This window comes from Heterocephalus glaber, unplaced genomic scaffold (assembly GCF_053883595.1).
Source record: "Heterocephalus glaber isolate CG9 unplaced genomic scaffold, H.glaber_assembly_v1.0 deba00001504, whole genome shotgun sequence".
Lineage (NCBI taxonomy): Eukaryota > Metazoa > Chordata > Mammalia > Rodentia > Bathyergidae > Heterocephalus > Heterocephalus glaber.
In genome coordinates this window covers 35,803,544-35,808,854 of record NW_028258324.1, presented here as the reverse complement: position 1 = coordinate 35,808,854, position 5,311 = coordinate 35,803,544, and positions in this window count along the sequence as shown.

Genomic DNA, 5,311 nt, shown 5'->3' with positions numbered 1-5,311 from the left:
TGGACTACTCTTAATACTGCCAGACTGGGTGGAGCAGCTTCCGACGTGCCCAGCCATGTGTCATGTACTCGAAATACAAAATGGAATGAGAGGAGTTCTCTGGCCTCAAACTTAACAATGTGGCGAATGAACGACTGTGGTGAGAACCGCGCCAGAAACAGCACTGAATTCCACAGAAATGCCTGCACAGGACATTGGGGAGGGGGAACAGGTGGAGTTCAAAGTTTTGGGAGAAAATAAGGAAGGGTGTGGCTTTATCTAGAATAGAATTAGAATGAGCCCATTAGGGTTCCTGTTTGAGGAACCCGTAGTTGAGGGGGATGTCGAGAAGGCAGATCGGCGGGCGATTAAAAGGGATAACAAGACAAGCATGGAACAGATCTGGGTTTTATGTGTCTGTATAGATCTGGGAATAAAAGAAGAAACTCAGAAGTAGAAACACGAACTCTTTTTAGTGAGGAGGCATGCTAGGATACTAAGCAAAGTAGTAAGACTGCGAGGTTTGTTTCTAAAAATTGAGTTTGGCAACACAGCCTCACCTCCGTTTTCTGGGTGTCCCAGACCTTTGTCAACAATTTTGAGGGTAGTAAAGCTAGAGGCTGAATAACTGTGAGGCTTATAAAGAAAATGCTGCAGGAGTGAAGATTAGAGATGGCCAGGGTTTATCCTGGAAAATAAATGAGACAATCAGTGCTTAAGAGGTAAAATGGGAATAACTTCAAATAATAACATGTGAGGTCTGAAAGAAGAGGCTTGAAAATGTCTCCCGGATTTTTACCTTGGTTCCCCAATAGAGGTCAAAATATAAAAAGAAAAAAGTGGGGGGGGAGTATCAGAGGAAGTAAATCAGTTTGGAATGTCTGTATATAGCTGCACTTTCCATCTCCCGTTTCCTCCCCTGCTCCCAGTGAAAACTTGCGTCAAGATGACTAACAACTCCAACTTTCCAAGTATGGTTACTTCGCTGTTTTCATTTTACTGTGCTACTCAGGATCACTTGATGCAAATGAAATACCCCCTCCTTTTAGCCTCCTTAATAGTGTACTTAACCTTCCTCCTCCTCCTCCTCCCCCGCCTCCCCCCTTCCTCCTGACCATTTACTGGGTTCTCTTGTTTGCTCTCTCAATTGTCAGCTCCCCTTTTTCTCCCCAGACTTTGCAAACTGTTCAAGTGCTCCAACCCACAGTTCTGGGCTCTCTTCCACTCATCTATTCCCATAATTTTAAATATCCTCGATGTGCTAGCCAGTAGGTAAATACTCACCACATATGGCTTTTGAGCACTTGAAATGTGGCTAAGTTGAATTGAGATACTCAGTAAGTGTAAAATACACACTAGGTTCCAAAGTCTTAGTATGAAATAAAGAATGTAAAACATTGTTGATTCCTATACTGATTATGTATTGAAATAATATTTTGCATATATTTTGGACTAACTATATTAGTTTAATTTAAAATTCAATTTTCCCACACAGCCAAATAATTTTAATTTTACCTGTTTTTATTTTTTCTTTGGCTGCTGGAAAATTTTAAATTGTACAGGAGACTAACCTTATATTCCTATTTTTCAGTGCCAGTTTAATGCTGTTGCTTCCAGAATACCTCCATTCCACACATTCCTCACGTCATTGTTAAAACTCCTATTCCAGCTGCCCATTTGACATCACCATGAGGACACCTAATAGGCATCTCAAATTTCCTATATCCAAAATACAATCCTTGAGTTCCCTCACACATGCTATATTTGTCCTAAGTGCTCCCCAGCAAGGTAAATGGCACTTCTCTCCACCTGTAGTTAGCCACAAGTCTATCTCCTGAGGACTTACTTTCCTCACCTCCCAAATCTCCACCAGCGTGTCTTGTCAGTTCTCCTCCAACATGTCCTAATAATCCATGTTCTCCACCACTGCTGCTTTTATCAGCATGATATCACCCAGACAACTGCAATAGGCCTACAGTTTTTTAAATTTTGCTTCTTTTTAATGGGAAATGACATTCAACCAGTAACAACAAAAATAAAGCTCAAAGCAAGTTTTTCTGCTTCCCTGTCTCTAGAAATTGCCCTGATTAAGTTTTCTTTTGTTTTGTTTTGTTTTGTTTTGTTCTATGGTATTCCTCAGCCTCCCAGAGTGCTGGGATTACAGGTGTGCACCACTATGCCCAGCTTCATTCTTAAAAAAGAATTACGTTGCCTCGATGTGTTCTACCTTATTTCACAAGTCCTGACTGCTGCACATTTAAGATGCTTCCAGTATGGGCACAGTACTGCAATGAATTGCCTAGACAATGATCATTTTACATATGTTGACATTGCCTGTAGGGTAAAATTTTAAAAGCTCAGTTGCTAGTCAAACAGTAGGTATATTTTTAAAATTTTGTTAGATGGCACCAAATTGTTCATATTAAAAATCATTCCTGTTTACAATTTTGTCAGCAATGCAGCTAAGAGCCTGGTTACCATACCTTCCCTATTCATGCTTGCTATCAGTTTTCTTTGGTCTTCCCAAACCAGTGGAAAATGGCTGTTATCCTGTAGTCTCAATTTGCATTTCTATTACATCAAAGGAGCCTGAACCTCTTTTATATAAAATCCATTATATTGTCTTTTCTATGAATTCACTTTATGTCCTTTACTTATTTTTCTGCTGAGTAACTGAGGGGTTTTTTTCTTTTGTTATTGACAAAATTGCCTCTTTGTTGCTGGTATGAGTTACAATTTCTTTTGACTCTGTTTATGATATCTTTTCCATCTAGTCTTTTAATGCCAAATTATCTTTTTTTAATAACTTAAGATATTTGCTCCCCACATAAGATTTTCAACATCCTTAAAAGTCAAGCCTCGTGGTACACACCCATATTTCCAGCTACTTGGGAGGCTGAGGCAGTAGGATCACTTGAGCCTAGGAGTTCAGGACCAGCCAGGGCAACATATTAAGACCAGTCTCTAAAAAATGTATTTTTCAACAGCTTTTATTGGTCCCTACTTCCACTGTTGCATTTCTATGATATATCGCCCATAAGCAATCAGAATGATCTATAAGTAGGTCTTAGGGTTTGGTTTGTCAAGGGACGAGATAACTGTTCAGTATTTAAACTAAAAAGACAAAACTGGATTTATTGTGCACTCTAGAAAGGAAGAAGTATGTTGAGTAAGCAAAGTCTCTCCAAGCAGAGCATGCTGTTGGTTCCACGTGGGGATTTTGAGAATCAGGGAAACCAGGATGACCAGGGGCCTTTCAGAGCCAAAAAGGTTTGACATCCCATGTAGAAGCTTGGATACTCTGGGAAGACTTTTGTTAAACTTCCAATGAATTTATTGGAGTGAATCTGTGATTGACTGATACTTGAGGATCAAGCTTTGCAAAACCAGTATAATCAAGGCAGCTATTGATTAATCAGATAGCCTTAAAACTGGTTCTAGGACTGTGGAAATTTGCTTTAATTCTCAGAGTTTTTCTTTTTAATTATAAAAATGCAGGCCTGGGGGCTGGCTCACTGATACAGTACAGTATCTGCCCCTGGGTTTGATCTCCAGTAACCCCCAAAAGTAAAACAGAAAAATCAGAGACTAGTGTGACCCAAAATTTATGTCTGAGCACCTAAAGGACATGGAAGAGCACTTGAGTGAATGGCAACTCCCTTGTTCCCTGTGTCACCTGTGAGAGTTTTCTTGGGAGCTCAATGTTATTTAAATAGCAATGGAGAGAGTACACATTTTTGCCTTGGGCCTGGGATAAATACTGTACAAGTGAGGAAGAAGGGAATCCTCTTCCTTACAAAAGAAAACCAACTAATCAATGTAGAAAGAGTGAGGGAAATAGTCACTATTTACCAACCATCACAATTGATTCAAGCAAGAATAGTGTCACTGAAATTAGTGGATAAAAATCTGAGGCATAATGGGAAACATACATGATTTCAAAGTATCTCCTCATCAGCTACTTATTCATAATAAAGGAGAAAATAGTGCAGAAACCTGGCACATACCACTGTCAACAAGTGATCAAAGACGTTACCAGGATTTAGACAAATTGACATCATGTTTCTCCTGACATATTCTAAAACTGAAAAAACCTCAGCACTCTGTGATATAGCTACCAAAAATTCATAGCCAAATTTGATCAAGAGGAAACATCAGCCAAACCCAAAGTGAAAGGCAAAACAACTAGCTTATACTCCTCAAAAAGTCAATGCCATAAAAGACTGAGGAACTGGCCCACATTAAGAGACACTGAAGGAGACGTGAAAACAGTGAAACACATGCCACAATTTTGTTTGCTACAGGGAACATTATCGGGACAACTGACAAAAACTGAATAAGACCTATAATTAAGTAATGTACATTCTGTCAAAATTAATTCACTGATTTTAATGATCATACTGTGATTAGGAAAGAGAAAGTACTTACGTTAAAAAAACGCAGATACTAGAAATCAAGGCATGACATACCTGCAGCTTACTCTCAAATTGTTGAGAAAAGTTGTGTACACACACACATAAACAGAAAAAAGATAAAATGAATATGGCAAAATGTTAATATATGGAGAATCTGGATATCGAGTATATAAAAATTCCTTGTACTATTCAGACAACTTTTCTTTAAGTCTGAAATTATGTCCATCATACTTGAACCTCTTGAGAGCCTTGTGCACCTTTGCATCAAGCACCTAGTACAGAGCACAGCTTGGTAGATGCTTGAGTGGCTGAGTCTCCTGAATCAGGAGAATTACACCTGCAAGGAGTATAACCAGAAAAGCCTACTGCCGTGGAAAAACCTATTACTGCCCACACAATAAGCATGCTAACTTCACTGATCTATTTTTATCCAAGCAAACTGCACTTGTTTTATTACTGAGGTGGAAAAGTGTGAGAGTGACTTCAGGTTATAGATAGAGACTTGGCCATCTGGAACCACTGGATTGAGCACCCTGCTTTCATTGATAATGGAAGTAGCTATAGCCTCTGGAGCAAAGTTAGCTACACCATAAAGAAGGCAAAGTTAATCTCAAAGATCTTAGTTCTGGATGTAGTCTTCACATGCCTTTACTTCCTGCCACTCCTCCTGAGTGCTATGTAGATCAAAACACTCCCTTTATCATCTTCCTATGTAAAATCCAAGCTGGAAACCTCAGTCATCTTCAGTAACTTCTTCTCACTCCCTGGCCACTCCAACCCTTTCTCTTCTTCCAAGCATCTAAAATAATTAAAGCCAAAGAGCTTTATGGATCTCACCCTCATAGCCAAACTTTTTTAAGATCTGAAAAAGTGCTTATGTGATTAATACATAATGCTTTTTATTGTATAGCAAAACA